Source organism: Phalacrocorax carbo, chromosome 2 (genome assembly GCF_963921805.1).
Source record: "Phalacrocorax carbo chromosome 2, bPhaCar2.1, whole genome shotgun sequence".
Taxonomy (NCBI): Eukaryota; Metazoa; Chordata; class Aves; order Suliformes; family Phalacrocoracidae; genus Phalacrocorax; species Phalacrocorax carbo.
This window is the reverse complement of record NC_087514.1, coordinates 141,799,203-141,810,781: the sequence shown is the minus strand read 5'-3', so window position 1 is coordinate 141,810,781 and position 11,579 is coordinate 141,799,203. Positions and strand designations below refer to the sequence as shown.

General features: G+C 43.1%; 1 pseudogene; it reads left to right on the top strand.

Moving 5' to 3' along the window:
- Positions 1–6,994: 6,994 nt before the first annotated feature.
- Positions 6,995–8,261, top strand: LOC135311792 (uncharacterized; annotated as a pseudogene).
- Positions 8,262–11,579: the final 3,318 nt, after the last annotated feature.

Genomic DNA, 11,579 nt, shown 5'->3' with positions numbered 1-11,579 from the left:
TTACCCTTGTGAATTGTACTTCAGAAATAAATGCGTGAACTACTTATATCAGCTGAACAAAACAGTGAGACTGTTTAAGCAAGAAGGAGCATGATTTTTTAAGCCAGGCATCCCTAAAATAGTATCAATTTTGGTTAACTTTGTTCTCAGAAAGCTTCTCAGTTTACCACTGTGCCTCCTTGTCCTCGGTTCCCTGTAAGCTCTAACCCTTCTCAAGGTGTTCTCAAGTGTCCAGTCTTAGAAATTGTAAATATATGAATGCTATTGAGCACTGGTATTATGCTACATCAGTTCACTTTCATCATCAACTGATGCTCTAATCTTACTCTCTCACAAATGGCCTGCTCAATATTTCAACCAGTTACTAGAAGAGAAGAGCTAAAAAGAAAAAAAGTTAATTTTGTTGTGGCTCATGCCCATGAAGAGAATGACAGACAACAGGTAAGACATGTCTGGAGAATTATCTATACTTCAAGTAAGAAAAAAAATACTTGAGCACATCAACAATAAGCATATTTTACACTTTTACTGCTTTTCTCCTAAGGATCTTGAGACCATATCAACAAGAAAAGCTGGACTATGTCACCAGAACACAGCTCAGTACATAGGATTACTGCTATATTTCCAATGTGATGGTAACAAGCAATATAGGTATTTCTAATGACAGAAAAAAGGCAAATATCATATTAATTTTCAAGAAGGGAAGGATGGATGATTTATAGGCCAGTCAGCTTCACCTCTGATCCCAGAAAGACTATGAAACAAATCCTCCTGGATGCCATTTCTGGGCACTGGAAAGACAAGATGGTGACTAGAAACAGCCAGTGTAAATGTACCATGGGCAAAATAAGTCTGCTCAATCTGATTGCTTTCTGTGATGAGATGACTGGCTTTATGGACAGAGGGAAAGTAGAGGATGATGTTTACTTTGACTTCAGCAAGGCTTTTGGTGTGGCCTCCCATAGTCAAATCAGTGAAATATTGTTTGGTTAGATGGACAAAAGATATCTGGAACACTGGTTAGATTCTGGGCTCAAAGCGTTGTGAACGAAGTTCAACCAGTGAATGGTTACCAGTGATATTCTTCAGAGACCAATCTGATACTGAAGCCAATATTATTTAATGTCAAATAAAGACCTGTATGTTGGGATGCAATGCACCTGTAGAAGCTTCACAGACAACATGATCTTGCGGGGAGTACAGTGAGATACAGTGAAAGGCAGGTCTGCTGTTTAGGGCATCTGGAGAAAGAGACTGACACGAATCTCATGCCTAAAAACAGAATCCTGCACCTTTGATGGAATCAGCCATGCAGCAGTACAGGCTGAGTGACGACTGGCTGGAAAGCAGCCCTGCAGAAAGTATTGGTGTCCTCGTAATCCCAGTGGAGCTGAGGATGAACACTTGGGTTGCTCATATGGTGAGGAAAACCCACTGCAAATTGGGCTGTGCAGGAGTGTAGCTGGTTGCAGATTGAAAGAAGTCATTCTCTCCTGTTCAGCACTTGTGAGACCAGATGTTTAGTACTGTGTTCTGTTTGGGGGCTCCCCAGTACAAGAAAGTAATTGATGTACTACCATGAATCTGGTGGTGGGCCGTGAAGCTGGCTGAAGGCTGAAACACATGATTTCAAGGAAAGGCTGAGGGAACTGATTTAGTTTCACATTAAGAATAGAAATCTAACGGGGATTTTATTGTCATGTTCACCTATCTAATGGAAGGGTTTAGAGTAGATGGAGGACTACTGACAGGACTAGGAGGCAACAGAAACAAGTTGGAACATGAAAATTCTGATCAGATAGAAGGGGGGAAAAAAATCTTATGAGAGTGGCCAAATATTGGAACACGTGCCCAGAGAAGCTGCGGAATCTCCATCCTTCAAGATACTCAAAACTTGACTGGACAAGGTCTAAGCAACCTGATCTAAGTGCTTGAGGGCTGAAGGGCATCAAAATTTACAAGGTGAGATCCAGATGTCCCTTCCAACTTAAATTCTTCTGTGGTTCTGTGTTTCTGTCCTCCCAAATCCTGGCTCTAGTTTAGAGCTTTAGAAATGGACAGGCAAAAGAGACAATTCCTGAGGCTTTTAAAAAACAAACAAACAAAACCCGAGAAAAACTCCAGCCAAAAAGTTAACAGAGCTGAAAAAAACTCTGTTGGGAGGGCCAGGTTACCAATATTTGTCCTAGAAAAACAGTTTAAAAAGACTTTTCTGGCTTTAATGAAAGCCAAATGTTGGAAGTAGTCATTAGAATGTTTACAGTGAAGTGCAGTTTTAGATCTGCAGCATACCCATGCCTGACAGGTTTTGATTAATAATGGCAAGCCACAAAATAGGCTGCTCGTTTAGGAACATGCTGCAATATCCAAGATATCCATCAGTCATAGTGTGTCTGCTTCCCCATCTCCCTTCCTGACTTTATAGGCTGGTGAATCCCTAGCAGTAAAGGACCTATCCAAAGAGAACATTTTGTGCTAACCGGTCTTTCGCTGAGCAGGGCAAATATCAAACTTTGATCAGGTTGTGTGGGGTTTTTTAAGATAAGTTTTGTATATCTCTGAGGATGAAGATTTCACAGCCTTTCCAGGCAACCTGCTCCAGTGCTTCATAGCCCTCAACAGTTCTGTCTTCAGAAATATTGCTGCTTGGTTCTATTTCCATACAGCCTGTTCTTGGCACTTTTAGCTCTGCCTATATTAATGATCAAAGCAGGGGCAGGATCCCCAGTTTTCCTTACTGTTTAATTGTTACATTGCGTGGTTTTGGTTTGTGCTAGTCAGCAATTCCCCAACCACTGCTTGGGAAAGGCATGTGACATGGACTGTGAATCATTGTAAGAGTGACTGTCTGCAGTTCAGACAGTTCAGATGCGTCCACCTTGTGCTGGATGAAGGAGAAGTAAGATGCATGAACACATAGCTAACTCCTTTTGGTTAAATGATGCACATTCAACCTTGTGGCCTAAATGTGCATCAGAACAAGAGAACAATCCCAAACCTGTTCCATTTAGTAGTATAGCTGTGACTCTCCCTCACAAGACCCCAGTGCTTTTCTCTTATCATGAATCACTAACACGGGCAGTTGTTGGTGAACTGTCAGAGAAGTTATTATTAAATAGAGACAGTAAACATCTTCTGACACAGAAGACAAAAATGGTATTCTGACCTCATGATGAGGTCTGAATTGGTGATCAGGGTACAAGGCTAGCTATCATATTAGGATACATGGGAGTTATAAGGAGATGTCTGCCAGCTCAGTTCTATATTCCAGTCTAAGAGACATTATTTTCTTTTTGCCCTTTGTAATCTGGTTACGATCTGCCCCATGTATACCTGTCTCCTTTTACTGGTTCTGTTCTACTCATTCCTTGTTTTAATCTTGGTTCACATACACTGCTCATGTACACATAAAATGGTGCATTGCCACTGTTGTAGACGTGCTGGTATTATACCTGTAATGGAAAGTCACACCAAAATATGACCTCTGTGCATGTTGTCTAATCATTACATTAGCTGTGAATCACATACAGATGTAAGACATCATAAAACTAGAATTTTTCTAATATTGTGCCACAGTCTTATATGAAAACTTTTGCCTTGACTTTGACTGTCCAGATGGAACTGCTTGAAGATGCATGGAAAGAGAAGGTGGCACCTAGGCTTTAAGAACTTTAAAAGAGGTGGAAATGTTAACGTGTATTGTATTTCATCATGAATCTCAAACCTTAGAAGTACTGCGTGCTGCACTCTTCCAGGAATATGAAAAGACAGAAGTTTTAAGGAACTGTCGAAGTTCCAGAAACAAAAAGGTTGAAAACTCCTGAAATAAACTATTATATACAGCTGAAGTCCCCATGCCACAGACGACCAGAAAGACAGCTTTCTTTTTCATTGCCTAGATAGACATCTCCTGAACTTTGAAATCTCTGCCGGAATATACACAGAATGATATATTTTTCCCTTTTGATTTCACTGTGGTGCAGTATTAGCTTGTTCAGTGCTCTGTTTCAGGCTCTTTGTAATGCACAGTACTGCAGCAAGTCACAATTTTTACAACTGAATATAATTAAAGTCATGACATCACATGCAGTCTAAGAATGTAAGATACATCTGTGTTATGAGCCCATCCAACATGCCATGCAACATATGCTTCATGAATAGTCACAATAATAGCAATAATGAGGTTTGTGTAGAAGTCATAAAGCAGAGGCAAAAAAAAGGGAAAGCATGTTGCTGCCAGCCACATGTGAGCTGGTATAGGTGTATGGTTTTCACTTAACTTTGAGCAAGCCTTACTCAGGACTGCTGCAGAGAAAGGATTCCAAGAACTCAAGCATCTACTGGCGGAAGAAGTGGGAAGTTTAGCTTGTCAGCAGAGGATTTAGCTTGCTACTTTTGTTCTTCTAGCATGCACTAGTGGAAGGACTTCAGCAGCACTGTGTGTCAGTGCAGAACAGCACAGTAGCTGACACAATATATTTGCATCAACCTTTCCAAGATGCTTTTCCTTACCACTCCTGGCTACATCACTTTGGACCTCTTAGATACATGCATGGAGGAAAATGTCGTAACTTTGTCACTGAATATGCTCTGCAAAAGGAAGAAAATCATGCCAGAAGTACAGGGTGAGTGCAAGTTGATAGTGGCCAGGTTTCTACACAACCTGTAACTGAGCTGAAAATCAGACCTACTTATGGTACTGCTGCTGCTCTGACCTAGGGAAAAGTAAGATTTTTCCAGCAACATTTTTTGATCCTCCAATTGAAAAAAAAACAATAGCAGAGAAAGGGAAAGAACAAGTGGCAAGAAAAGAAGAAAAGAAAGAAAACGATTAAGGTAAGAATAAAAGGAATTGAAGATACAAAAATAAAAGGAGAAAGAAAAATATCTTCAGAAAAAATTGAGTCAGAAAATAGTGAGGGGAATACTGAGAAAAGGGAATAGAGAGAAAGCAACAGTATGGGATGTAATCTGGTGTTTGTGTATTTTAAAATTGTCTTTAAGTCCAAAATCTGTCTAAAACTTAGTTGTGCTTTTGCTGTGTACATGCAACACCACCCACGGTCCTTGCATGCCAAATGCAAATCCAGTGACATAAACTAATGGTATCCCATTCCAGTTCTACAGGATCAGAAAGGGCGTCATGAAGGCAGTTTAGCTAGTGAGAAAAAGGCAGATATAGTATTTTCTTCCACTGAAATAATTAAGTTCACTAGAAGAAGAAATGGAACATCTGTAATATGCACAAAGTACGTATCACTTACACAGTGTGTCTGAAAGTGAACTTATTCTATGATATAAATTAGCTGCTTATCATCCTTTGAGCATAAACCCATTCCATCATCATATGCTCCCAAAGCAACTAAAATCTTGTAGAAATTGACATCTATGCAAAAATCTTAAATAAAGCATATTGATTAAATAATTGTCAGATCTAGAAACATAGTGGAGAGAAGTGCATCTTTAGGAAAGCAATCTGAAATCCAAAAAAAATTTGGAACAACCTGAAGTAGGATTTGCAAACAAACAAGAGCACAGAGGTAAGTAACACACCTTCCAAAAGCATTTTTTCCCCTGACTACAGTTGTGAAAAAAACACCCAGGACTTTATAAGAAAAGATCTATTTTCTTTTCTTTTCATGTTTTTATATTGCAATTTTTAAAATCTGCAATTAGGGAAATAAAGAAGTTTGATGGAAACAGTCCAGAAGTTACTAGTACTGGGAAAGGGACAAATTAAATGAAACAAAAATAAAACTTCTGGTATGACTGGAGACTTTCAAGTGTTTTGAATATCAATATTTTGTCTTAGTATTATCATCTCAAACAAGTCTCTTCTGGTTTTGACCTTCACTTGCTCACACGTGACAAAAACTAGTTGAAGTTCTTGTATGTCTGAGACACCTAGAAACATAACTATGACGGGAACATCAGAATCAGAATAAAGCAGAATTCACTTTAGGGTCAACTTCTTCTTTGGTTATGACAAACTGTAAGGGACTAGAAACTAGTGTCAACATTGTCGGCAGAATGGCTTGACTACCAAGGCTTCACCACGACGGCAACTGAGGAGGTTCTACCCAACAGGAACATACATATATCTATCTATATCTTGTTGTCTCGGAGCACATAGGCCCAGTCCTCTGCACATGCTCCTGGCCCCAGGGTCATCTTACAACAGATGGGAGGGGGGCTCGGACCCCCTGGAACCCTCTGGAACCGTTGAGCATCCTCTCGTGACGATACTGCGCATGCGCCCCACTGCCGAGCGGGAGGTGCGGCCATGCAAACCAGTACATTGACTATGCAACGCGACAATGCTATAAAAGGCGGAACCAGCAGAGACCAGTTGGCACATTCCCCCACCGGACTGAAGAGACACCGGACCAATGGGACGCTGCAGATCCATGGTGGTAGCTGTTGTAACTCTCTCCCTCTCTCTTTTTCCTTTTTTTCCTCTTTCTCTCCTTTTCTCTTGTGTACTTGTTGGCGGCCAAATAAAGTGACTTGGCATTTGACTCCGTTTTGAGTCTTAATTCTGTTCCCGAGAATACAACAAACCTGGTCACGATAACACATCCAATTGAACGTCACTCAGAAGTTAAGCCCAGCTGCCCCTAGGCGCCCAGAATTATCTGAGGTTGGTTAGAAAGCAAGGGGGCTCAACTTCTGCCAAATTGTGCAACCCAACAGTGGATCGTGACGTTTTTAAATTGGCGCCACGGACAGGATTCTCGGAGAACAGAAAGTGCACAATTAAGATGTGACCTTCTGAGAGCGAAAAGGGGAAAAGCGGAGAGCAGCATTAAGGTGTGACCCTCTAAGGTCAATACAGCCCCTTTGTGTTAGGTAAAAGGGCCGCTTAGAAGGCTATAGCTCCCTTGTGTTAAGGACAATTAAGGTGTGAGCCCCTAAGGGCGAAAAGGGGAAAAGCGGAGAGCAGCATTAAGGTGTGACCCTCTCAGGACGATACAGCCCCTTTGTGTTAGGTAAAATGGCCACTCAGAAGGCAGTTAATGCTCACGATTGTGTCCCTTCACCGGCCGAAGGGATAGATAAGCTATATGATCTTTTGGAGGCGCACCGATCTCGCCTCTCACTTCAGGGACAAGATTGGGCGAAAAAACATTGGTATCAACCGCAAAGTGTAGTAGACAGGATAAGGGTACTGCAGAAGGAAGCTAGGGTTAGACCGGGGAAAGGAAAAGCTGTAATTTGTGCAGTACTGGGAGCAAGTCTGGCAGCAGCGGTGGAAGATAGGAAGCAGAGGCTTTGTCAAGCCGATGTCACAATAGACTCACTGCAGATGGTCATAAAGTCACTGCAGGAACAATTGGAGGAAAACAAGTGATAGTTGCAGGAGGAGAGAAATCAAAATGCCATACTGAAGGAAGAATTGAGGTATCAACTTTTGAAGGAAGCAGATACACTGGCGGAGGTAGAGGTGAAACTTCCAGAGACAGGAGCATGGCAAGTTTATCCTCAGGAAGACTTGCAGAAGGCAAGGGAAACTGTAGAAAGCCTCACTCACATGTATCTACTGGTTAAAACAGACTACTTGTATGAGGACAATAACGATTACCGTCCTCAAGTTCTCACCAAAAAAGTCCCATTTACAGCAATTGAACTAGCAAAGTTGAAAAAAGACTTTGCAAGAACTCCGAAGGAATCGGAGACAGAATATGTGTGGAGAGTTTCCCTATCGGGGGGGGGACGGAATTTTGTTGTCGGAGGAAGAAGCAGAAGGATATTGGGGTCCGGGGGTGTTCTTAACTACAGGTAATCGCTGAGCCCCATGGTCATTAACCCAGAGGGCTGCGTATTGGGCCGGAGGGCTGAACCCTTTAGAGAGGGGAGATCCCTTTGCCATAACAGGTATGGTGGATCAATTATTGGAAAGTGTGCAGAAAGCAGCCTGTCTGCAAATGATGTATGATTGGGAGCTCAAGCCCAACCAGAGTTCCCCGATGATGATGCCTGTAGACCCAGAGAGGATGACTTCTCTGATCTGGGGACTCCCTGACTCCCTGAAACCCATTGGGATCCAATTACGGGAAAATTTAAAATACTTCAGAAGGAGAAAGAACTACGGCCACTCTGGAAGGGATAACCCCTAACCATGGGCGGTCGGGAAGGAAAGTGTGGACGGGGGGGGGGAGGTAGCGCAGGAATTAATTACTTTTGGGAGAAAATACGGCCCTGTTGGTGGATTGTTAAAAAAAAACGAAACAAGGGTTGTACGGTCTGCAGGGGCAAGTTAACAATCGGCCGCTGTCAATTAGGAAGGGCCAGGATTTGAGGCCACTCCGCAACAATCATCCCGGGAGAGAGAGACCCCTAAGTCGACAGGGGTTATGGCATCTAGGGCTTCAGAAGGGCATTCCTCGAGACCTGATGGATGGACTTGCGACCCAAAAATTGGAAAAACTTGTACAGAAATGGTCAGGGAAGAAGGCCACTCCCGGATTAGTTCCTGATGCTCCACCCCTGATAGCTCTTGAGGGGGAGCTGACTAGGGAAAAGGTGGAAAACTAGACCCTCCGTTCCCCGAAGGTGAGGAGGGGAGCGGAGGATGGATGTTTGTAAGACAACTCACCTTGAATGTGAGAGTACAGTAGCTGTAGGACCCAGGAAAAGACCGGTAATTTTTCTAATTGATACCAGGACACAAATAACTGCACTGATGCAGACCAAAGCAGAAAGGTACGGGATCTCTATCCCATCTAGAAATCTAATTATCTTAAATACTCTGGGAAAAACGCGGTCAATGCCTATGACTTCAGTGACACTGTGGTTACCAGGAGAGGAAGCCCCCATCAATACTGAAAGGACTAAACCCTTGACAATCCCTGACTCAGACCTTAATTGTAAGCATCCTTGTTTTCTTGTGGTTTCATCCCCTGCAACGATAGTTTTAGGTGTTTGAAGAATGCAGCTTGGTGCCTGATAGGATGAAAAAGACCTTGAATAAGCTTGTAAATTCATTGATAACATAGACTCGGCACAAGCACTCGAGGAACTTGTTTAAATCAGTCCCTTGTGATAGTCCAAGGCCAAAGGACTGATGAGCTAATTCAATGGCTATATATGGGCAAAGGAAACCCAAAGTTCAGCCAGCGGACAGGTGAGGAAGACCATCGGAGACCACTGGAGGACCCCCGAAGACCACTAAAGAAGACAGCTATGCATACAGATTGAACTTTTACATACGTTAATGAATCCTGGGAACCCGACGACTATGTGTGACTTTATAGCATATAATCTTTGTAAGTTTACCGAATCACTGGAGCACTTGTGGTGGAGCAATCCCCAGTGCTGCCCAGCGCTGTGATAAAGGATGCCTGCTTAATAGTGACTTTGTTGCTATTGAGTTTTATTTCGGGAACTTTCTGGATACTCCGCTTCCTCTTACGGGGAGGTTTGGACTTTGAAGGATAGTATCTGCGAATTTTTGTATCAATACCATGGTAGCCATAGGACCTTTTCAGACGAACCTTTTAGGCATAGAGGTGTTGAAGGGAAGGCAGTGGCATGATGCCCCAGGTCAGGCAATTAACTGAAACATCTTGGGCGGAGGTGTGCCTATTGCAAATGGCTCCTGCCCTTCCCCCCTCTAAGATTACCAATGTGAAACCCTATCTGTTCCTGCTAGGAGCCAGGGAAGGGATAGCCCCAGTAATTGAGGGTCTCAAACAGCGGAGAATTTTAGTGTTTACCCACTCCCTGTACAATTCACCAGTGGGGCCAGTACGCAAACCTAATGGAAAATGGCGACTGACCATTGACTATTGGTGACTGAATGCAAACATTGGCCCCCTGACTGCAGCTGTACCCAACATAGCCAAATTAATTGCAACCATTCAAGAACAGTCCCACCCTATCTTTAGCAACCATTGATATGAAGGACATGTTTTCTACGGTTCCACTCCAGGAGTGTGATCAAGATCAATTTGCTTCTACCTGGGAAGGACAACAGTATACTTTTACCCGTTTGCCTCAGGGATATAAACACTCGCTTACTTTGGCCCACTGTGCCCTAGCACAGGAATTGGCAATAATCCCATCAGAAAGACAGGTCAAAGTCTATCAGTATATTGATGACATACTAATAGGGGGACATACCATAGCTTTGGTGCAGACTATGCAGGACAGATTATTAATCGTTTGGAAGGAATAGGCCTTCAAATACCCAAAGGAAAAATACAAGCCCTTGCCAGTGAAGTTAAGTTTTTGGGCATCTGGTGGAAAGGAGGGTCAATCTGTATTCCTCAGGACACCCTCTCAGTGTTAGATCAGGTAAAAATTCCAGAAAGTAAAAAGATGCTGCAACACACCTTGGGGTTATTGGTCTTTTGGAGAAAGCATATCCTGAACTTTGCAATAATTGCACGCCCCTTATACGACCTGTTGCAAAAGAGGATGATTTGGAAATGGACTCCAGCTCACGATGAGGCATTGCAGCTTTTGGTGTTTGAAGCAAGCACCCATCAAACTTTGGGCCTTATCCACCCCACCAACCCAATTCAAATTGAATGGGGGTTCGCACACTCGGGATTGTCAATTCATTTTTGGCAGAAAGGACTAGAAGGTCCCATTCGACCAATTGGTTATATTCTAGGAGCTTTAAGGATGCTGAAAAGCAGTACTGCAGTTGGGAAAAGGGTTTGTTTGTAGTGAGCTTAGCTCTTAGAGAAGCGGAGTGAACTATACGCCAACAACCTACAGTTTTAAGGGGACCCTTTAAGGTAGTTAAGCCTGTGTTAGCAGGGACCCCTGCCCCTGACGGGGTGGCCCAAAGGGATACTGCGAGGAAATGGTATACTAAAATCAAACATTATTATAGTGTTTTTACAGTCACTTAAGGTACCCCAAATGTGTTAAACATACAGGAAAAAGTGACAAACCTTCTGGAGGAGGTTATCCCTCCTCCTTCTGTAGTTAAGATTGCCCCGCCATTTTCGGAGGAGCTGCGAAACGTATGGTTCACAGACACCTCCGCCAAATGAGAGGGCAAACAGTGGAAGTATCGGGCTGTAGCTATTAATGTGGATACTAAGAGGGAAATACTTACTGAAGGCAAGGGCAGTGCCCAAGTTGGAAGAATTAGTGGCAGTATGGAGGGTGTTTAATAGTGAGGGAAAAGCGGGGACTCGGGTGTATACCTACACTGACTCATTTGCAGTATTCAAAGGGTGCACAGAATGGCTCCCTTTTTGGGAACAGAACAACTGGGAGGTAAATTGGGTGCCAGTGTGGCAAAAGGAGAGGTGGCAAGAAATCTTAAATGTTGCAAAACCATGGGGATTTCACAATAGCATGGGTGCCCTTCCACCAGGAAGGGGGTATTCCAGTGAGTGATTGGAATAATAGGGCGGACAAATTGGCCAGAATTGCCCCTCTGCAGAAGGGAGGACCAAACAGGAGAAAATTGGGATAGGCTTCTAGAATGGCTACACGTTAAACGTGGCCACAGAGGGTCTAAAGATTTATACAAGGAGGCACATGCCAGAGGCTGGCCTGTCACTCTGGAAGCTTGCAGGACCTGTATTTCAGCTTGTGAACAATGCTGACTTTGGCTA